This window comes from Entelurus aequoreus, linkage group LG12, assembly GCF_033978785.1.
Source record: "Entelurus aequoreus isolate RoL-2023_Sb linkage group LG12, RoL_Eaeq_v1.1, whole genome shotgun sequence".
In the NCBI taxonomy this organism is placed as follows: domain Eukaryota; kingdom Metazoa; phylum Chordata; class Actinopteri; order Syngnathiformes; family Syngnathidae; genus Entelurus; species Entelurus aequoreus.
The window spans coordinates 8004990-8030000 of NC_084742.1; the positions used below are offsets into that span (position 1 = coordinate 8004990).

The 25011-nt window shown below is 38.1% G+C and overlaps 1 protein-coding gene across 8 annotated transcripts in view; it reads right to left on the reverse strand.

The window, feature by feature from the left end:
• The window catches only part of tafa5a (TAFA chemokine like family member 5a), a 684328-nt gene that overhangs the window by 81156 nt on the left and 578161 nt on the right, over window positions 1-25011 (reverse strand). The gene's annotated exons all lie outside the window — the stretch shown is intronic.

Consider the following 25011-nt stretch of genomic DNA (forward strand, 5'->3'; position numbering starts at 1 on the left):
TTGAATAAAAAAGAAAGTAAAACAATATAAAAACAGTTACATAGAAACTAGTAATTAATGAAAATGAGTAAAATTAACTGTTAAAGGTTAGTACTATTAGTGGACCAGCAGCACGCACAATCATGTGTGCTTACGGACTGTATCCCTTGCAGACTGTATTGATATATATTGATATATAATGTAGGAACCAGAATATTGATAACAGAAAGAAATGGGGGGAGGGAGGTTTTTTGGGTTGGTGCACTAATTGTAAGTATATCTTGTGTTTTTTTATGTTGATTTAATTTAAAAAAAAAAAAAAAAAACCCGATACAGATAATAAAAAAAACGATACCGATAATTTCCGATATTACATTTTAACGCATTTATCGGCCGATAATATCGGCAGGCCGATATTATCGGACATCCCTAATAAAAACAGTTACATTGAAACTAGTAATGAATGAAAATGAGTAAAATTAACTGTTAAAGGTTAGTACTATTAGTGGACCAGCAGCACGCACAATCATGTGTGCTTACGGACTGTATCCCTTGCAGACTGTATTGATATATATTGATATATAATGTAGGAACCAGAATATTAATAACAGAAAGAAACAACCCTTTTGTGTGAATGAGTGTGAATGAGTGAGGAAGGTTTTTTGGGTTGGTGCACTAATTGTAAGTGTATCTTGTGTTTTTTATGTTGATTTAATTAAAAAAATAAAATAAAAAAACCCAAAAAAAACGATACCGATAATTTCCGATATTACATTTTAACGACATCTCTAATTAATACTGAACAAAGAATAGTACAACTTGTAAAAATTGTGTAGTTGTGCGTCACTACACTTAAAAAACTCACTTTCGGTCTTGTCAGTCAACTAATTTCCCTTCATAATGCCTCTCAAGCATGAAGCCGACTCTTCTGGTGGCAGTGCGTCAAAGAAAAGGAGAGTGAAAGTGAAATTAAGCATTGCAAAACGTTTCAAAAAGAAATGCAGATCCACTTAGACTGCATGACCAGTTCAAGCTGTTCAAAGGCCGCAAACATCATGAAGGATAAAGATGGTATCCTTGAACTTGTTTAAAATGATCTAGTGGTCAATTATTATCCTCATCCTCACGCAACCAATCAGGAGTGGGCCTAAAAATAGCTTTGGTCACATGTCAAAGCCATGTTTAGACACGGGTCCTCCTCAGGGATTGCCAAGTTTAGGACGTCTTCCATCAAGTCCGACAGATAGCAGAGGCCCTGACAAAGAAGTGGCAAGAACTTGAACCGGATCGCCCCAACCCCAGTGGTGCTGACCCAGTTAAAGTGCTTCCGTGACGGATAACTGATGGCGGGTCCTTCCGACAAGCTTTATTGAGACGATAAATGAGGCGGACCTCCGCCGGAACGTACAGGAACGCGAGTTATGTATTTAGAGTAATGCCCGGCTGAGCGGCACATCCATCCTGCTCTTTCTTCACCTCCCGCCTCCGTCTCTTCTTCGCCACTAACCTGGCAGACGCCCTGTAAAACAGGAACTTATCTACTTTGCACTCCCACACAACTCACCCGCGCTCTTTGGCAAGAAAGTGCCGAGCAACAGATCAAAATCTGCTTATGTGATTGATTTTAGTTGTATTTTTTTTCTCCCCTTTTTGCTCTCTACAGCAAATTCCGCGCCAAAACTTTCCCACTAATGCATCTGATGCATTTGTCCCGCGGGCGGATTGAGATGGCGTGGTGCTCGTTTGGAAAACAGACCATAAAAAATTTTAAAAAAATGGCCTCCGTTGTAATGTCATTTGTAAATTGATGCCAATGCAAGGCAGCTGAAATGACAACAAAGCAGCGAAAACTTGAGCGCGACTCATGTCCAAGTACTCCTGTCGTATACAGCGGCGATTCTCAAAAGTGGCCCTGACAAGGTCTGCATCAGGGTCATGCTTGACAGGGACACTCTGAAAAATCCTTCCCCCACATCTTCAAAAACACCCGGAATGTTGACTCTGTACAGAAGCCGCCTCCAGGCTTATGGACAAAACACGCACCCATGGACTAGTATACACATATGCGCACACCCCCCGAACCCCACCCCACAATTTATGAAGCAGTGCCCTGATGGCTGCAACTTCGGAACGGATGCCCGCCACTCCCCCCTGTAGCTAGTCTCAAGTTTTTTTCATATGTGCTTATTGTTGCTTGAAGTAGTTTTTCCTGGTCTCAAACTGATCCCCCCTAGCTTAGTTTGGGAGCTGCTTTTTTTCTCCTCCTCCTTCCCAATGTTTACCTTTCCTACCTTCAGTCTTCCTGTTTTGTACCCCTGTAACTGTATATCCACCGTATCTCTGTTCTTGGATGGTTGTACTGAAAACTGATTGTTTCATTTTTTTAAGTGCAATGACAACAAAGTTCTATTCTAATCTATTCTGTTCTAAGTAGGTTGCGGACACAATTTATGTGTCTTTGCCTGCTTTTAAACGGCTATTTTAGGTGAACGTGAGAACCGATTACAAGTTCAATACATGATTCCGACCTGTCAAACATTCGGTCGGTTGGCGATCTTAGCACTCGGCGATCACTCAAGCAGCACTGATATCGGACTCAGCCTCCCTACCTCTCGGAAATGTTGCAATTATTACTGCCGACAAAGCAATTGGCTCAAAAAACACTCCAACGATAGTAAAGTAAGGCTCCACTTTTCCAAAAAATGCACGACCATGATACTAAGATACATTGGCTTTGCTGTTGACATGCTAACTGATTACGATTCTCTATCAATGAAAATCACAACGAAGATGAACGTTACAATCAAACGACTGGTGCGTATAAGTACACTACTTACAGTATTAACACTTTTTAGGGCGCAACAGACCCAAAACACACCATCAACTATACACTGCTGCAATATTATCATTATTGAAACCAATTAATATTTATTAACACATACAAAAGTACAAATCATTTGTATCGTTTAGTACCGGTATCGTACCGGGAATTGGTACCATATGTGAAAGATGCACATCCTTACTCAAGGCTACTATATTTGGTTGAACAAGATGACTCCATTTCATATTCAGAGGGCTTTAATTGGGTTATAAAACATATTTAGAAGGTTGTAAACAGTTTTCCAGCTCAAACCATGAACATGTTTGAGTTATTAATAATAATCCTACTTCAAATGAAGTAGGAAAGTGACATGAGTTATTTGTACACAAAGATTTTGTAAACGTTTGTTTACATACCTTAATTGTTTCCAAACGGTGTCTGTAACACGGCAGTAAAACGACTGATCAAACAAAACAGAAGTCATCGTCATGGACCCGCTAGCTGCCGAAGCTAGCTTTTCAACCAGCTAAACAGACTCAATAACTCCACGGTGACATGTTTGTAAAATTGCTGAGACATTTGTGAAACTGAAACAATACGTAAAGAATGCCATTGTAAGTTAATAATACCAAAGCAGATACTCGTAAACGTGTTAGCATATTTGCTAATGCTAACGATGCTCGCTTCATTACATTACGATAGTACGTATAAATGTGCAAATGAAAACACTCCTACAGACATCACACATGGGACGGTTTAGTACAGGGGTCACCAACGCGGTGCCCGTGGGCACCAGGTAGCCCGTAAGGACCAGATGAGTCGCTCGCTGGCCTGTTCTAAAAATAGCTCAAATAGCAGCACTTACCAGTGAGCTGACTCTATTTTTTAAATTGTATTTATTTACTAGCAAGCTGGTCTCGCTTTGCCCGACATTTTTAATTCTAAGAGAGACAAAACTCAAATAGAATTTGAAAATCCAAGAAAATATTTTAAAGACTTGGTCTTCACTTGTTTAAATAAATTTATAAATGTTTTACTTTGCTTCTTATAACTTTCAGAAAGACAATTTTAGAGAAAAAATACAACCTTAAAAATGATTTTAGGATTTTTAAACACATATACCTTTTTACCTTTTAAATTCCTTCCTCTGCTTTCCTGACAATTCAAATCAATGTTCAAGTAAATTTATTTTTTTTATTGTAAAGAATAATAAATACATTTTAATTTAATTCTTCATTTTAGCTTCTGTTTTTTCGACGAAGAATATTTGGGAAATATTTCTTCAAACTTATTATGATTAAAATTCAAAACAATTATTCTGGCAAATCTAGAAAATCTGTAGAATCAAATTTAAATCTTATTTCAAAGTCTTTTGAATTTCTTTTAAAATTTTTGTTCTGGATAATCTAGAAGAAATAATGATTTGTCTTTGTTAGAAATATAGCTTGGTCCAATTTGTTATATATTTTAACAAAGTGTAGATTGGATTTTAACCTATATCATCAAAATTCTAAAATTAATCTTAATCAGGAAAAATTACTAATGATGTTCCATAAATAATTTTTTTAATTTTTCCAAAAAGATTTGAATTAGCTAGTTTTTCTCTTCTTTTTTCCGGTTGAATTTTAAATTTTAAAGAGTCGAAATTGAAGATAAACTATGTTTCAAAATTTAATTGTCTTTTTTTTTCGTGTTTTCTCCTCTTTTAAACTGTTCAATTAAGTGTAAATATCATTAATTATTAATAATAACATAGAGTTAAAGGTAAATTGAGCAAATTGGCTATTTCTGGCAATTTATTTAAGTGTGTATCAAACTGGTAGCCCTTCGCATTAATCACTACCCAAGAAGTAGCTCTTGCTTTCAAAAAGGTTGGTGACCCCTGGTTTAGTGAGTAAGACTTGTTTTAGTTATATCGTAAGGCGTGTTGAATGAAGAATCCATGAGCGTTGAAGCGGTATGGACGACTAGAAGACAGAATGGCACTTTTACTTCTAGTTGAAAGGACTAAGCAGAAGAAAATACTGGAGACATTTACCTGCAGTGACCGAACTTGTCCAAAAGATGGCAAACTAGCACAAACAATAACACAGTTTCAATGTCTCTGCGTGTGTTTTATGAAATCTATTTGTATCATAGCCATCAGCGTAAAGAACAACAACTATAAATAAATTAAAGCTGCAAGCAGCGATGGACGGGACCGACTTTGAGGGCTCATAAAATCCAAACCGGAGCAGTAATTAAAACTCTTTCAACAACTTTTAATCAGAAGGGTTCAATCTCTCTCCTGTGCTAATTTGAAGCCGACACAACAAACGTGCTCAGAGGAGATGTTTGAAAAAAGGTGACTTGTTTTTACACAACTTTTGTTTTGAAGGGGGAATTGCAAACTTCCTGTTGATTTTTGCTGGGGGTTGTCAGTGTATGAAATATAGGTCTAAGTGAGACCTACATAGAGGTTTTTGTTTCATGTCTCTACGACATTCCTACTGGGAGTTACAGGCAGTTTTGTCTGTGTTTTCTTCCTAGGGGGCGCTAGAGCGCAATTTTGAGTTTTGGGGTTTTGGTTTTTTGATTAGATCGCAATTTTCCCCAGTCCTGAAGTGGGTGTCCAATTTGGTGAGTTTTGAAGCATGTTAAGGGGGTGAAATTACAGCTCAATAATAATTAAAGCTGCAAGCAGCGTTGGTCGGGTCCGCCTTTTGGCAGGTGCTAGTCCTAGGTGTCCAATACTTTTGTCCAGTGGTAGTCCTGAGTGAGACCTACATAGAGGTTTTTGTTTCGGGTCTCTACGATATTCGTACTGGGAGTTAGAGGAAGTTGTGTCTGAGTGCACATTGTCATTATAGGGTATTGTGTGTATTGAGGACAAAGAAGGTCTAATTGCATTTTCGTTGTCATTTTTGGCACCGGAGCAGCATCAGTGCTGCGGGTCTTTGAAGGCTCGTAAAATCAAAACGGTAGCACTAATCACAACTCTTTCGTCAACTTTTAATCAGAAGGGTTCAATCTCTCTCCTGTAGCAGTTTGAAGCCGAAACGACAAACGGGCTCGGAGGGGATAACGTTTGATGTTTGGTGACCGGTTGTAACAAAAATTTTGTTTTGAAGGAGGAATAGCTAATTTTCTGTTGATTTTCGCTGAAGGATGTCAATCTATGAAATGTAGGTCTAGGCGAGACCTACATAGAGGTATTTGTTTCATGTCTCTAAGACTATAAGCAGTTTTGTCTGAGTTTTCCTCTAAAAAGCAGTTTTTTCTCTGTTTTATAAAAAAATTGCTCTAGAGCACAATTTTGAGTTTCGGGGTTCGGTTATTTTTTGAGATCGCAATTTCTACCAGTCCCGATGTGTGTGAGAAGTTTGGTGAGTTTTGAAGTATTTTAAGGGGGTCAAATTACAGCTCAAAGAGGCAAAAAATAGTATTTTTAGTACAATTTTGTCTTGAAGGGGAAATAGCCAACTTCCTGTTGGTTTTTGCCCGAGGATGTAAAATTATGAAATGTAGGTCTAAGTCTGACCTACATAGAGGTTTTTGTTTCATGTCTCTACGACCTTCCTAGTGGGAGTTACAGGCAGTTTGTTTGTTTTTTTCCTAGGGGGCGCTAGAGCTTAATTTTGTTTTTTGGGGTTAGGTTTTTTTATTAAAGTGTGCTGGCACACTTTTTGGATGTGTGTAAAAAATTTGGTGAGTTTTGAAGCATGGTAAGGGGGGCAAAGTAGTGCGCAAAGCTGCGGAAGAAGAAAGAAAGAAAGAAAGAATGAATAATAATAAAACCTTACAATAACAATAGGTTCCTTTGTAACCAGTACAAAGGACTCCCTGAGGGAGTCCTTTGTACAGGGTACAGGGCGGACCCTAATAACGCTAGAAATACAATAGGGTCCTCTGTCCCAAAGGGACTCGGTCCCTAATTAGCCGCACCTTTTACATGCCGCAGGGCTCAAAGCGTAGGAAAAAGTCCAACATTATTGGTACTTTTTGATTTGCTGTAGTGTTCATTTGAACTCATACTCCACAAGCCGTTTCCCTGCGAGTGCAAGCCTCATATTTGGGGCAAGGTGGTACTCGGTGTGCAGGAACCATTGTGTTAGATACAAGTACTTGCGCGAGTGGAAATGAAACAGACCTCCCTGCACCTGTCCAACCTGCACGGAGACCCCCTGGGGAGAAAAGGAGATTGATTGGTTCATTTGGATCGAGAAAAGTGCATCTCTCCCGCTGAAAAAAAAAAAAAAGGCTGTTTCCTTCCAATGCTAATGACAAATGAGTTATCGATTTGTTGTTTACAATCTCGGGGTTCAGAACGCCCCCCTTCAGTGCACATGATGGACCTCATAATGGCTGCCTCGCCGAGGTTTACAGCGGCGGGACGCGGCTCTAACCCCGCCGAACGGGCCTTTTTTCTCGACACCTGACTGTGATTTAAGCACCGATGAAGAAGACATGGCGCCCGGTGACGGGGCGGGACCACCACCGGCCAGCTTTCTGCGCCAGGCGTCGCAGAACAAGCTCGAGGTTCTTGTTTTCCTGACCTTTGCTATTGATCCTCGCTGATCCTTTGAAATGTCAGCCTGCACAACCTTCAGCCACACTTGCTAAGTACGCTCCACACTCACAAAAATGGGAGTTGAGGGCAGACTAACACATGCTCGTGTGTGTTTTTAACTACACAACATTGGACCGTTTGGCCAATCTGATGAAATACTGAATTGTTTTTCATTTTTTATTAGCTGTACACTAAATAATTATCATTGTGTGGACAGGAACAGTACTGTTTTTAAACCCACTACCACCGACCACGCAGTCTGATAGTTTATACATCAATGATGAAATCTTAACATTGCAACACATGCCAATACGGCCGGGTTAACTTATAAAGTGCAATTTTAAATTTCCCGCAAAACTTCCAGTTGAAAACGTCTATGTATGATGACGTATGCGCGTGACGTCGATGGTTGAAGCGGAAGTATTGGGTCACATTGTATCCCAATACAAAACAGCTCTGTTTTCATCGCAAAATTCCACAGTATTCTGGACATCTGTGTTGGTGAATCTTTTGCAATTTGTTTAATGAACAATGGAGACTGCAAAGAAGAAAGCTGTAGGTGGGAAGCGGTGTATTAGCGGCTGGCTGCAGCAACACAACCAGGAGGACTTTGACTTGGATAGCAGACGCGCTATCCGACGCTAGCCGCCGACCGCATCGATGATCGGGTGAAGTCCTTCGTCGCGCCGTCGATCGCTAGAATGCAGGTGAGCACGGGTGTTGATGAGCAGATGAGGGCTGCTCATCAACACCGTGACGCCTGCGCGTGACGTCACGGATTGTAGCGGACATTTTGGGACAGCATGGTGGCCAGCTATTAAGTCGTCTGTTTTCATCGCAAAATTCCACAGTATTCTGGACATCTGTGTTGGTGAATCTTTTGCAATTTGTTCAATGAACAATGGAGACTGCAAAGAAGAAAGCTGTAGGTGGGAAGCGGTGTATTAGCGGCCGGCTGCAGCAACACAAACACGTAGCCGGTGTTTCATTGTTTACATTCCCGAAAGATGACAGTCAAGGTTTATCATTGGCCTGTGGAGAACTGGGACAACAGAGACTCTTACCAGGAGGACTTTGAGTTGGATACGCGCTACCGTGAGTACGCAGCTGCGGCTTCCAAACATTTGATCCCTAGCCCGTACGTGCGTGACACTATGTGCATGTCACGTACGTAACTTTGGGGACTTTGGGGAAATATATGTGCGGTTTGAACTTTGCGGAGGTGAACGGTACTTTGGGCTGTGGGATTGAGTGTGTTGTGCGGGTGTTTCAGTTGTATTGGTGGGTTATATGGACGGGAGGGGGGAGGTGTTTGTTATGCGGGATTAATTTGTGGCATATTAAATATAAGCCTGGTTGTGTTGTGGCTAATAGAGTATATATATGTCTTGTGTTTATTTACTGTTTTAGTCATTCCCAGCTGAATATCAGGTCCCACCCGCCTCTCACAGCATCTTCCCTATCTGAATCGCTTCCGCTGCCCTCTAGTCCTTCACTCTCACTTTCCTCATCCACAAATCTTTCATCCTCGCTCAAATTAATGGGGAAATCATCGCTTTCTCGGTCTGAATCGCTCTCGCTGCTGGTGGCCATGATTGTAAACAATGTGCAGATGTGAGGAGCTCCACAACCTGTGACGTCACGCTACTTCCGGTACAGGCAAGGCTTTTTTATCAGCGACCAAAAGTTGCGAACTTTATCGTCGATGTTCTCTACTAAATCCTTTCAGCAAAAATATGGCAATATCGCGAAATGATCAAGCATGACACATAGAATGGACCTGCTATCCCCGTTTGAATAAGAAAATCGCATTTCAGTAGGCCTTTAAATAGATCCACTCGACGTCCATTGCACCGGCCGCTCGGTCCCCTCCAAGGTTTCTCATTGTCCCATTGGGTTGAGTTTTTCCTTGCCCTGATGTGGGATCTTGTGCTTGTGCAGCCCTTTGAGACAGACACATTTAGGGCTATATAAGTAAACTTTGATTGATTGATTGATTGATTGAATAATCCATAACAACATTGATTTTAATTCATTATTATTTTTTGTGCTATGACAGTTAAAACAAAAAAATCCAACACAATTTATTGGTGATCCAAAATGGACCCACTCATAAAAGTGTTTTAAAAAAAGTAACCCATTCATTTTTTTATTTTTTTTTTACTTTCAATGCTTAAATCTCGAGATAAACTTTAGATATATGCATCGATTATAATTTTTTTAATTATTTTTGAATTTTCTTTTTGTCATATAAAACTTTGGCTTTTTTATGGCAAATACGCAAAACATGCAATATTTTCTCAAAAATATATTTAAAAATGGAATTGTTGGACGTGAAGTAATAATAATTCATAACAACATTGCTTTTGATTTGTTATTATTTTTTTTAGCAATGACCCACTAAAACTCTTGGGGATCCAAAATGGCCCCACCAATAAAAGTGTTAAAAATAAGTAATACAAATATATATATATATATATATTTTTACTTTCAATGCTTAAATCTCTAGATAAATCTCCGCTCTGTCGATGATAAGTTTTCAATATATATATTTTTTTAATTTTGTTTTGTTTTTGGTCAGAGAAAGCTTGTTTTTTTTAATTAAAGTTAAAGTAAAGTTAAAGTACCAATGATTGTCACACACACACACTAGGTGTGGTGAAATTTGTCCTCTGCATTTGACCCATCCCCTTGTTCACCCCCTGGGAGGTGAGGGGAGCAGTGAGCAGCAGCGGTGCCGCGCCCGGGAATCATTTTTGGTGATTTTACACATAAAACATGCTATATTTTCTCCATAATATATTTCAAAGTGGAATATTGGATGTGATGTGATTGGAGCCTTCAATAGTTCGATATTCAAAACACCATTGATTTTGATTCATTATTATTTTTTTGCACAATGACAGTTTGAAATAAAATTTTTAAAAAAACAGCCTGCATGGCAGCTTGGACTTTCTTAGAGTCAACATCACAACTTTTTCTCGTTACATTTCACCCGTTTGCTACTTTATTCCACTTTTTTGTTTTTTTGTAATAATATATTCAGAATGTGCTGCGGGCCATTATAAACATAACTGCGGGTCGCAAATGGCCCCCGGGCCACAGTTTGGACACATTTGCTCTATATGACAGGAACACTCTGCTGTTTTTAGGGACCTGTTCCAAAAACTCAAGTCAAAGATTGCCTGTATGTGTCAAAGGCGCTCTGATGCAAAAGTACTCGACCCAGATCCTCTTCAAGACAAGAACGCTGAGATTTTTCAGGTCACACTACAACAAACAAAGATCCTCTACATGACAGGAACACTGACGGGTTTAAGGAACTACTGAAAAGATGTTAGTCGAAAATATCTTATGTGAAAGGAGTGTTCTGCTGTTTTTAAGGAACTACTGCAGAAAAACATGGTCAAAGATCCCTAAATGACAGGAGAGTTCTGCTGTTTTTAAGGACATCCTGCAGAAAGAGTTGTCAAAGATCATTTACATGTCCGGAGCTCTCTGCTGGACCAAGAATATTTTTAGGACACACCGCAAAAAGACTAACTAAGTAACTACTGCAAAAACACACAATCCTCTTTTAGACAGGGACACTGGAGGGAACTATTGAAAACAAGCTGGTGAAAAATCTTCTCTGTGTTTTTAAGGAAGTATTGCAAAAACAACCTTAGTCAAAGATCCCCAAATGACAGCAACAATGCTGTTTTTAAGGACATACTGCAAAAAGGCGATTCAAAGTGTGAGGAGCTCTCTGCTGTTTTTGAGGAATCTGCTGTAAAAAACAACAACAAACAAACAAAAAATATAAATAAATTATATATATATATATATGTATATATATATATATATATATATATATATATATATATATATATATATATATATATATATATATATATATATATATATATATATATATAATAAATAAAAAACAAACCAAAAAAATATGTATATGTATATATAAAAAAAAAATATATATATATATATATATATATATATATATATATATATATATATATATATATATATATATATATATATATATATATATATATATATATATAATAAATGAATAAAAAACAAACCAAAAAAATATGTATATGTATATAAAAAAAAAAAAATATATATATATATACCGTATTTCCTTGAATTGGCGCCGGGAATATAGTATTCGCCTGCCTAGAATTACAGCCGGGTCAAACTCGTTTCGCAAAATAATTAGCGCATGCTTGGCACTTCCGCCGGGTCAAATATGAGTCATTAAATGACTCCCGCCTCCAGGTGGTAGAGGGCGCTAGTGATCCTTCTTGCGACTACCAGTACTGCAGGAGACAGGTACTGCAGAAGAAGACAACAAGCAGCAAGCATGCAGCAATTGTTTGCTTGCACTTTTAACATGGAGGATTACATATCTAAAATAAAACCGTTTTCTAAACTGGACTTTCAATCGAAGCAGGAGGTAATAATTAAAGGAATATCTCCAGCGACTTTTAAAATTGAAGAAAGATGAGAAAGACTGCCTTTGATCAGAAGCAGCTGCACATGGACCCATCTACAAGTAAAGGTAAGATCATAATAACGTTTTTTTTATTAAATGTGTTTTTAATGATAAGGTATGCGCCAGAGTGAGAAGAGGTTTTAAAATAATTAGAGCATGCTTGCTCATTCCGCATGGTTTTGGTAACCGCAGGAGTGAGAAGAGGTTTTAAATTAATTAGCGCCCCTGCGGCTATTCAAGGAAATACGGTATATATATATATATATATATATACAATAAGCGGTACAAAATGGATGGATGGATGGATATATATACACACACACAGTCAAAGAACTCCAGATGATGTGTGTTTTTAAGGATGTATTGAAAAAAAAAAAACAGAGTAAAAGATCCCCAAATGCCAGCAACACTGCTGTTTTTAAGGAACTACTGCAAAAAAACAAGTCAAAGATCACCAAACGACAGCAACACTGCTGTTTTTAAGGACCTGCTGCGCACATACTTGTCAAAAGCGCACATGCTTGTCAAAAAAACCTCAATATGACTGGAGAGCTATGCTCTTTTTAAAGAACTACCGGAAAAACATTAAAGATCCTCCTTTTTTTTGGCAGAATTTGCAATACAAATGCTGGACCAAGACTCTCTTTAAGACAGCAACACTGCTGTTTTTAAGGACATACTGGGAAAGGACAAGTCAAAGATCCTCTATATGACAGGAGTGTTCTGCGGTTTTTAAGCACATACTGCAAAAACACTAGTCAAAGATCCTCTATATGACAGGAGTGTTCTGCGGTTTTTAAGGACATACTGCAAAAACACTAGTCAAAGATCCTCTATATGACAGGAGTGTTCTACTCCCTAGATCCTCTATTAGACAGAAACCCTGATGTTTTGAGGCAACTACTGAAAACATGCTCGTCAAAGATTTTGTCTATCTTAAGTGCTCTCGGCATCTATTGCAAAAAACCTAGTCAAAGATCCCCAAATGCCAGCAACACTGCTGTTTTTAAAGACATACTGCAACAACACTAGTCAAAGATCCTCTGTATGACAGGAATGTTCTGCTGTTTTTAAGGACATACTGCAAAAACGCTAGTCAAAGATCCTCTGTATGACAGGAGTATTCTGCTGTTTTTAAGGACATACTGCAAAAACGCTAGTCAAAGATCCTCTGTATGTTAGTAGCGCCTGCAAAAAAAAAAAAAATTTTAAAAAAGTTTTTTTGAGGAATCTGCCGCTAAAACACTGGACCTAGATCCTCTATTAGACAGGAACCCTGATGTTTTCAGACAACTACTGAAAACATGCTCGTCAAAGATTTTGTCTATCTTAAGTGCTCTCGGGAAATACTGCCAACAAACTAGTCAAAGATCCTCAAATGACAGCAACACTGCTGTTTTTAAGGACATACTGCAAAAACAAATCAAAGATCCTTTGCATGACATTTTTTTGAGGAATCTGCCGCTAAAACGCTGGACCTAGATCCTCTATTAGACAGGAACCCTGATGTTTTCAGACAACTACTGAAAACATGCTCGTCAAAGATTTTGTCTATTTTAAGTTCTCTCGAGAAACTACTGCAAAAACGCCAGTCAAAGATCCTCTATATAGCACTGCTGTTTTTATATTCAGTGTTCTTATCCTATAAGTCAGTGGTCCCCAACCACCGGGCCGTGGACCGATTGGTACCGGGCTGCGGCCACACAAGAAATTTAAAAAAAAAAAAAAAAAAAAAAAAAAAAAGTTTTTTTTTTTTCAATTAAATCAACATAAAAAACACAATATATACATTATATATGAATATAAATCAATACAGTCTGCAGGAATACAGTCCGTAAGCACACATGATTGTATTTCTTTATGACAAAAAAAAAAAAAAAAAAAAAAAAAAATTGTTTTACTTAACCCCCCCCCCCCCTCCCCCGGTCCGTAGGACAAATTTTCAAGCGTTGACCGGTCCGCAAGTACAAAAAGGTTGGGGACCACTGCTGTAAATGATTTATTATTATATTGTGCACTGTATTATGCTGTCCGTCTTTAAAAAAGGATCTTTGATTACGTAAAGGTGCAGTAATTTCACACACACCAAAAAAAAGTTTCTACATTTTATTTGTATCAATAACCAAACAAACAAAAAGCTAGCGGGTTCGCACTACAGTTTGAAACACAGAACAATGTGTTAGAGTGTGATAAGGCACGCATGTTAGTTTGATTTCTGCTGCTAGCTCGCAGAGTTACGCAAATAGTGCAAACTTTATGCCGTTATGGGGCAAAATGCTGCACACGGTTGTGTTTTTGCCTCATACCTGTGAGAATCCTGCGCGGGACTATCCGGTACTAGCCGCGGTGTGCTCAAACAACCACCAGGTAGCATCTGCACTGCAAAAACTGAAATCTAAGTAAGATTAAATATCTCAAATAAGGGTGATATTTGCTTATTTTCTGTCTGATAAGATAATTCTTCTCACTAAGCAGATTTTATGTTAGAGTCTTTTACTTGTTTTAAGGGTTTTGGTCCTAAATGATCTCAGTAAGATATTACAGCTTGTTGCTGAGTTTTATGGCCTATATTGAGTGAAACATGCTTGAAACTAGAATATCAACTGTTGCAAAGCTGTGTCATCAACACTCACAAGTATAAAACTACTTTTTTAAAGTAATAATTTCTTATTTCAAGCATGAAAAAAAAAAAATCATGATTTTGACACAATTGTGTCTCATAATTAAAACGGATGACAGCCAAAAGGACTTTGCTGATTTATTTTCAATGAAACAATAGAAAAAACAGGTACTCATATAGCAGTACAGTTGGCACAGTACAGTAAACTGACAGTTCATATTTAAACATTTAACATTTCAAACAATTTTGAACAGAAATAGTTCATGCACATTCAGATAAATTCCTCATATTACAATTTTAAAAATTTTGGCCGGGGGGCCGGGCTGTATATATGCGCACTAATTGACTGAAAGAGCACACACTTGGCGTGATGATGTCATGTTATCCATGGAAAAATGCATTTTTAGACAATATGATTTGCCTGAGCGGCTAGGAGACCCCGAGAGTAACAAGCGGTTGCCTTGTTGCCTTTCCATTAAAAACAATAAATACATTTTTAGTATAAGTTTGCTGGTTTCAAGAAATGTAATGCCAAGCGCATATCATTATGTCAAGATAATGGCACTAGCATTTACTTCATTTAATAATATTTTTCAACATATTGAGCTCTTTTTTTTTTTTTACCAAGAAAAGCGCACTTCTTATTAGTAAGAATATACTTATTTTAAGCCTGGTTCACACCAACGGCGCTTGCCGCGCTTTAAAGCGGCGAGCAAAGCGCCGTCATTTTTGTCAATTTTTCCACGAATATCCCGATCTCCGAAGTAATGTTACGCTCTGATACGCTCTGATACGAATTAGTACGAATTCTTTCCCGCTTTGTTACCGTTCCTCACGATTTGATGCCTGCTTTGATCCCGCTTTGATACGCTTTAAATCACGCTTTGATACGTTTTATTACGCTTTATTGAACTCTATTACGCTCTGATGCGATCCTAGCGCTTTAAATCTGTCACACCTGGGTGAAGTCTGGTCTGGGTTTCGTCTGGTTTCATGTTTTGTCATTTCCTGTTTTATTTTGAAATGCTGACCCTCCCTCTCATTTCAGGTCACTTGCCCTTCCTCCTGTTTCCCTGGTCTGACGTCTTTCCTGATTGCCTGATTGCGCCCACCTGTGTCACCCTCCCTCATGTGTATAAATGTCTCATCCTCCTTCTGTCCTGTGCCAGAGTGTTTCGTATCGTCTTGTGCGTACCTCCAGCGTTCCTTGCCACAGTCTTGTCTTCAGCCATTGCCACGTTTTGTTTGTACTTTTGATCCACGGGAGATTCTTTGTTTGTAACCTTTTGTCAGGTAAGATTAGCTTCTTAGCATCGCCTCCGTTGGAGCGCCTTTTGTTGTATTTGTTAGTTTTTGTTCTTTAGCCCCTTTTCCCTCCATAGCCGGAGCCTTTTTGGACCCCTCCCCTTCTGAGAATAAACAACTGTTTTCAGTAATCCTGCATCTGTGTCCAGAGTCCTAGTCGGGTCTTGACAAAACCAGGCTCTGACACGATTATCAAGCTCTGTTGTGCATTGTTACGCTCTGTTACGCATTGGAATTATAGAGGTCGCCGATGTCACTCCAGCGGTATATAAAGATGCAGCATATGCACAAAAGTCATTGCATCTTTGGCTCCCGAACAGGATGGCAGAGCAACAAGATCAAGAAGTTCTAGGTGTACCAGAGCATGATCTATCCGAAGAAGACATGATCTTTGTCTCCCTTTTGTATAACGACATCTTAACCCTTGAGGCGGAGGGGAGGGAAGAAGAACAGCAAAGACAAGGAGAGGTTGACCGACGAGCAGGAGGGAGAACACCGTTTATCCGGAGCTGCGGTGGCGACTGGGGTCCGCGCTTTGAACCAAGATCTGTTGAGCTTTCCTACGCTTTGAGTCAAGCTTTGCTGAGCTTTGTCACGCTTTCATACGCTCTCGGCGCTTTATTCCATTCTTGACAGAGCGCCGAATTTTTTAAAACCGTTTAAAGGCCTACTGAAACCTACTACTACTGACCACGCAGTCTGATAGTTTATATATCAATGATGAAATCTTAACATTGCAACACATGCCAATACGGCCGGGTTAACTTATAAAGTGACTTTTAAAACTTCCCGGGAAATATCCGGCTGAAACGTCGCGGTATGATGACGTATGCGCGTGACGAAGTCCGAGTAACGGAAGTTATGCTACACGTAGAATCCTATACAAAAAGCTCTGTTTTCATTTCATAATTCCACAGTATTTTGGACATCTTTTGCAATTTGTTTAATGAACAATGAAGGCTGCAAAGAAGACAGTTGTAGGTGGGATCGGTGTATTAGCAGCGGACTACAGCAACACAACCAGGAGGACTTTGTTGGAGCGCTAGCCGCGCTAGCCGCGCTAGCCGCCGACCTCACCTTGACTTCCTACGTCTCCGGGCTGCCAAACGCATCGGGTGAAGTCCTTCGTCCTTCTGCCGATCGCTGGAACGCAGGTGAGCACGGGTGTTGATGAGTAGATGAGGGCTGGCTGGCGTAGGTGGAGAGCTAATGTTTTTAGCATAGCTCTGTGAGGTCCCATTGCTAAGTTGCTAAGTTAGCTTCAATGGCGTCGTTAGCACAGCATTGTTAACCTTCGCCAGCCTGGAAAGCATTAACCGTGTATTTACATGTCCACGGTTTAATAGTATTGTTGATTTTCTATCTATCCTTCCTTCTATCCTTTATTTTTTTGTTTCTATATGCAGTTAAAGCACGATGCTATCACGTTAGCTCGTAGCTAAAGCATTTCGCCGATGTATTGTCGTGGAGATAAAAGTCACTTTAAATGTCCATTTTGCGTTCTCGACTCTCATTTTCAAGAGGATATAGTATCCGAGGTGGTTTAAAATACAAATCCGTGATCCACAATAAAAAAAGGAGAGTGTGGAATCCAATGAGCCAGCTTGTACCTAAGTTACGGTCAGAGCGAAAAAAGATACGTCCATCAATGTCTCTCAAGTCATTCACTGTAACGTTCCTCATCTACGAATCTTTCATCCTCGCTCAAATTAATGTGGTAATCATCACTTTCTCGGTCCGAATCTCTCTCGCTCCATTGTAAACAACGGGGAATTGTGAGGAATACTAGCTCCTGTGACGTCACGCTACTTCCGGTACAGGCAAGGCTTTTTTTTATCAGCGAGCAAAAGTTGCGAACTTTATCGTCGATTTTCTCTACTAAATCCTTTCAGCAAAAATATGGCAATATCGCGAAATGATCAAGTATGACACGTAGAATGGATCTGCTATTCCCGTTTAAATTAAAAAAAATCATTTCAGTAGGCCTTTAAAAATTGTTGGCGATCTTGCCGCATGTCCCGCTTCACTGCAAGCTTTCCCACGATCCATTACGACCCTCACGCTTTAATCACGCTTTGTTACGCTTTAACGCCGCTTCGCATGCCGCTTTAAAGCGCCGTCAAAGCGCCGTTGGTGTGAACCTAGCATTAAGGTATTTTCGGGTTCATTGAGGTTAGCTAATTTTACTTGTTTTGGAAAGTCTTGACAAGTCAAATTTTCTTGTTCTATTGGCAGATAATTTTGCTTAGTTCAGGGGTCGGCAACCCCCGGCTCCGGAGCCGCATGCGGCTCTTTGATCACTCTGATGCGGCTCAGCTACATACATGCCGACCTCCCGATTTTCCCAGGAGACTTATGGATCTCAGTGCCTCTCCTAGATAACTCCCAGGGCAAATATAATCCTATTTTCACTCTAATTACTAGATTAAGGGCGTGCCCAATTGCACTGCAGTAATTGTTCCCTATAGCATTTACAAACAGTGTGCCAGCCCGGCCACATGTTGTATGTAGCTTTTACTTGCACACGCGGGAGACAGCAAAACATACTTAGTCATCAGCCACACAGCTTACACTGACGGTAGCCGTATAAAACAACTTTAACACTGTTACGTTACAAATATGCGCCACACTGTGAACCCACACCAAAAAAGAATGAAAAACACATTTCTGGAGAACATCCCACCGTAACACAACAGAAACACAACACAACCAATACCCAGAATCCCATGCAGCCCTAACTCTTCCGGTCTACATTATACACCCCCGCTACCACCAAACCCCCCCACACATCAACCTCCCCCCTCCGTGCGTCGGTTGAGCGAAGAGTTAGTGCTGCATGGGATTCTGGGTATTTACTTACACCGTCAGTGTAAGCTGTGTGGCTGCTGAGCTAGTACGCCTTGCTGTCACTTACGTGAGCAAGCTGAAGCTGCATTCTACATGTGATCGAGCAGGTACACTGTTTGGGTAGGCTGTAGAGGGCGCCAAAAGCAGCGCCATCACGCCCTGATATTCGGGAGTCTCCCGGAAATAATGAGAAGGGTTGGCAAGTATGACGCTATCAAGCGCCATTCATTCAAAACTCGTGGGCCGTACTAACATCAAATTTCCATATTAAAGTGCGTGCCGGTGCGTGAGTCTGAGACCTCTGGTTAACATAGCACAAAGCAATTTAAGCTTTGTATGCGGTGTTTTTCATTCTAAATTAAAAAATTTTTTTTGTGGCTCCCATTATTTTCTTTAATTTGTGAAACTTGCCAAAATGGCTCTTTGAGTGGTAAAGGTTGCCGACCCCTGGCTTAGTTCAAATAAAATACCCCTCATTTTTGTATTTTTTTTTCTTCTTGTTTTTGAACACTGACTTTTTGCAGCATGTGAGCAGATAATACTGTATCATCTCTGTCTTGTCAGGTCAGTAACGCATTATTTGCGCTTTTTTCCACTCACGCTTCAAGTGAGGAACGAGGCAAAATACAAGCCTGACCCACTGGAGCTGTTGGCACTTCGCACAGCATGCTTTTTTTCCCCCACCAGACGGACATGTTTAAGGTGGTCCGGCCTTGAAAGGAGTCTTCTAGTTTCTTTCTACGGCTTCTCAGCAACACCTTTTGTGCACTGATGGTGTTTTTGTGTTTACGCGCGAGAAGGGAGGGCCAATGTTTCTGCCACAGGGTCGCTGATGCTGAACAGCACTGGCAGGTGGATTATACCTTTGCCGCTTTGTCCCTGGGCAAATTTAAAGCTCGCCCTGCAACTATAGGCACCGAGAGGGATGGGCACACAGGAGAGTTGGGGAACCATCTTATCGTCCATCTTTCTTTTCCGCTCTCTTGAGTTTTTACCGCACACGGACATGCTTCTTGGTCGACAAATCAATAGACAGTAAAAGGTAGTCCACCGTGTTCCGTGAGCTAGCTAAAAACATTACGACGACGACATCGTTTTACTGAATGTATTCGTCTGTGTAATTACTTCTGAACAAATACACCACATGATGGCGCTGTTATTAAGCCCCGTTAGTCTGATGGACTGGAAATTAGTCACCCTGCTTTTTTTTTTTTTTTTCATAAAGAAATACAATCATGTGTGCTTACGGACTGTATCCCTGCAGACCGTATTGATCTATATTGATATATAATGTATATATTGTGTTCTTTATGTTGATTTAATTAAAAAAAAAAAAAAAAAAAAAATTTTTTATTTTATTTTTATTTTTTAAATGAAATTTCTTTCGCGGCCCGGTACCGGTCCGCGGACCGATTGGTACCGGGCCGCGAAAGAAATTTAATTTTAAAAAAATAAAAAAATAAAAAAAATTTTTTTTTTTTTTTTTTTGGTCCCCAACCACCGGGCCGCGGTGGTTGGGGACCACTGCCTTATAGGAACAAGCAGAAAGACACAAAATGGAGAAGTAATAATAAGAAAGATGATAATAATAATAATATTACATCTACATCAAACTAAATAAAAAAATACATTCCGTAAAACAATCAAATATAATTAATAAATCATACAATTTTATTATGAATTTTTTTTAAAATTTATTTTCTCTTTTTATGTGTTTACCAACAATAAAATCTGTCAGAATTACCATAAAAAAACTCAAAATAAATATTTCTTAGGGATTGGCATATATACTAGAAATGTCCGATAATGGCTTTTTTACCGATATCCGATATTCCGATATTGTCCAACTCTTAATTACTGATACCGATATTAACCGATACCGATACAGTCGTGGAATTAACACATTATTATGCCTAATTTTGTTGTGATGCCCCACTGGATGCATTAAACAATGTAACAAGGTTTTCCAAAATAAATCAACTCAAGTTATGAAAAAAAATGCCAACATGGCACTGCCATATTTATTATTGAAGTCACAAAGTGCATTATTTTTTTCAAAGCGTTATACACTGTAACTTTTGCCCAGTCCCTTGAATCACCGTGAAATTTGGTATACATCTTTACGGGACTGACAAGCATCTACGTGCAACATTTGAGCTAGATAGGATGAAGAACATGGCAGAGAAGCAGAGAAGTATTGGTGGAAAGTAGTCTGAAAGTGCGGAAATAAGTCCGATAACTTCAATACATTCCTCGACTTTAACTGCGACACGCCAGGTCTGAAATGTCTACCACCAACTCCCGAAAAAGTACGAGTAGATCCTCCTTAGCCGAAGCAATCATTGGACCGCCGTGGATTTGTGTTAGCCCCGCCCACTGACTTTGATGGGGTGAGTTTGACAAATGAACTAAAATCATTCAGCGCCGACACAAGGGTTCATGAACTATATCAAATAATCATTGAGTGGTCAATTGATTACACAAATTGTAAACTAATTAATTAAATCATATAAAATGTATACAAGTATATCCCATCAAATGTATTCGAATATTGAAATATAATTACGAATTAATTACATGCACTTTTACAATAACACATTAATTACATTTAATAACAATGTATGTATTTAAATCTAATTATAATTATTGACATATTTGAGTAATTATTACAACATATTTATTTATATATTTTTCTCCCATTTGTCCCGCTCTTATTATTGTTGTCGTTATTATTAAAACACATAAAATGTATGACATTAAAGGCCTACTGAAATGAATTTGTTTTATTTAAACGGGGATAGCAGATCCATTCTATGTCATACTTGATCATTTCGCGATATTGCCATATTTTTGCTGAAAGGATTTAGTAGAGAACAACGACGATAAAGTTTGCAACTTTTGGTCGCTGATAAAAAAAGCCTTGCCTGTACCGGATGAAAGATTCGTGGATGAGAAACGTTAGAGTGAAGGACTAGAGAGGCAGTGCAGGGTGTATCTTTTTTCACTCTGACCGTAACTTATGTACAAGGTCTCATTGGATTCCACACTCTCTCCTTTTGCTATTGTGGATCACGGATTTGTATTTTAAACCACCTCGGATACTATATCTTCTTGAAAATGAGAGTCGAGAACGCGAAATGGACATTCACAGTGACTTTTATCTCCACGACAATACATCGGCGAAGCTCTTTAGCTACGGAGCTAACGTGATAGCATCTGGCTCAAATGCAGATAGAAACAAAAGAAATAAATCCCTGACTGGAAGGATAGACAGAAGATCAACAATACCATTAAACCATGTACATGTAACTACACGGTTAATAATTCTCAGCCTGGCAAAGCTTAACAATGCTGTTGCTAACGACGCTGAAGCTAACTTAGCAACTTAGCAACTGGACCTCACAGAGCTATGATAAAAACATTAGCGCTCTACCTACGCCAGCCAGCCCTCATCTGCTCATCAACACCCGTGCTCACCTGCGTTCCAGCGATCGACGGCGCGACGAAGGACTTCACCCGATCACAGATGCGGTTGGCGGCTAGCGCGTCTGCTATCCAAGTAAGTCCTACTTGTTGTGTTGCTACAGCCAGCCGCTAATACACCGATCCCACCTACAACTTTCTTCTTTGCAGTCTCCATTGTTCATTAAACAAATTGCAAAATATTCACCAACACAGATGTCCAGAATACTGTGGAATTGTTCGATGAAAACAGAGCAGTTTGTATGGTGACACATTGGGTACGAATACTTCCGTTGCCGTCGTGACGTCACGCGCATACGTCATCATACATAGACGTTTCCAACCGGAAGTTTAGCGGGAAATTTAAAATTGCACTTTATAAGTTAACCCGGCCGTATTGGCATGTGTTGCAATGTTAAGATTTCATCATTGATATATAAACTATCAGACTGCGTGGTTGGTAGTAGTGGCTTTCAGTAGGCCTTTAAAACATGTTAAAATAACAGAAAAATATATACAGAATTTTAGATTTTAGGTTTTTATTATTTTTTATAATTTTTTACACATTTATGTATTTAATTTAACTATATATATATATATATATAGTTAGTTATAGTTAACTAACTATAACTATAATATATATATATATATATATATATATATATATATATATATATATATATATATATATATATATATATATATATATATATATATGTATATATATATATATATATGTATATATATATATATATATATATATATGTATATATATATATATATATATATATATATATATATATATATATATATATATATATATATATATATATATATATATATATATATATATATATATATATATATATATATATATATATATAGTATATCCTCCATACTGTCTCAGTATTTATGTCATTAGTATTTAAAAAAAATAATGTGAATGACATAACAAAAAAATAAATAAATTATACAATTATTTTGGATTATATCATACATGTATTTACCGGTAATTAAATTTAATTATGTATTTACTTAACACACACATATATATATATATATATATGTATATATATATATATGTATATATATATATATATATATATATATATATATATATAAATATATGTATATATATATATAAATATATGTGTATATATATATATATATATATATATATATATATATATATATATATATATATATATAAATATATATATATATATGTATATATATATATATATATATACATATGTGTGTGTTAAGTAAATACATAATTAAATTAAATTAAATACATGTATGATATAATCCAAAATAAATGTATAATTTATTTATTTATTGATTTTTTTGTTATGTCATTCACATTTTTTTTTTTAAATACTAATGACATAAATACTGAGACAGTATGGAGGATATACTACATATATATATATATATATATATATATATATATATATATATATATATATATATATATATATATATATATATATATATATATATATATATATATATATATATATATATATATATATATATATATATATATATATATATATATATTATAATTATAGTTAGTTAACTATAACTAACTATATATATATATATATATAGTTAAATTAAATACATAAATGTGTAAAAAATTATAAAAACCTAAAATCTAATAATAATTTAATTTAATTATGTATTTACTTAACACACACACATATATATATATATATAAATATATACATATTACACTGGAATTAGTGTAACTTGCTATGCACGTCTGAAAGAAAAGCATAACCTAAAGTCTACCATCCACTTTCTTAGAACAACAACAACATTTACACACACTACTGTAGCTACTGACCGTGCATTTGTTCTTCTGCTATTGGAAAGCAGCGAGGGATAAGGGGAGTCTATTTTTTGCACCGTCGATGAATGGCAACGAGAGGGTGAATCACACGCTTAAGAGGGTTTCAAGTGCATAAGTGGTGTTTTTAGGGCACACCAAAGCATGAACATCCTTTTTATGAAAAGGAAATAATTGTCAGGTGGTTCCACAAGTTGCATTATATGAACAAGAATATGTGTATTCATACAGACGATGTCTATTCTATAGCATACTGTACGTGATTACATGCTGAAATAACTACTCTGTAGGTTGGCTCACCTCTCTTCAACACACACACACACACACAATAAACTCCTCACTGCATCTTCCCCTGTCACTATAAGTCAGGCCTCTGGTGGCCTGCTCCCTGAGGGCTTGGTGTAACTGCCCATATTGACTTTGTCCTGTCTCCGGAGATGATGGCGTCTCCCGCAGGAATAGCACCTTTTTATGCACATACAGCATCCTGCACACACACACACACACACACACACACACACACACACACACACACACACACACACACACACACACACACACACACACACACACACACACACACACACACACACACACACACACACACACACACACACACACACACACACACACACACACACACACACACACACACACACACACACAAGGGACACACGCTTCTTGTTCACACACCAAAGACGGACGTGTACTTGTGATAGCAAGAAATAAGTGTTAAAATGTGTTCACCAAACTGTTATACATTTATTTTCGTTATGTGCGTTTTAACATTGAGTAACAGTCGCTGAATTTGCACAAAAGCTAAGCCGAGGCAAGCAAGCCGCGTCTCTTGAGTACACTGCGTCCCGAGCTGAGTGCACTTGGCCGTGTACAGGAGTGTCAACCACGTTCCAAGCCAAGGACGTAATATGACGATAACAATACAATGGTGTTTTTTCTTAAGCAGCCCGTGGTGACCCCTTATAGCAGTGGTCCCCAACCTTTTTGTAGCTGGGGACCGGTCAACGCTTGAAAATTTGTCCCATGGACCGGGGGGGATTTTTTTTTTTTTTTTTCATAA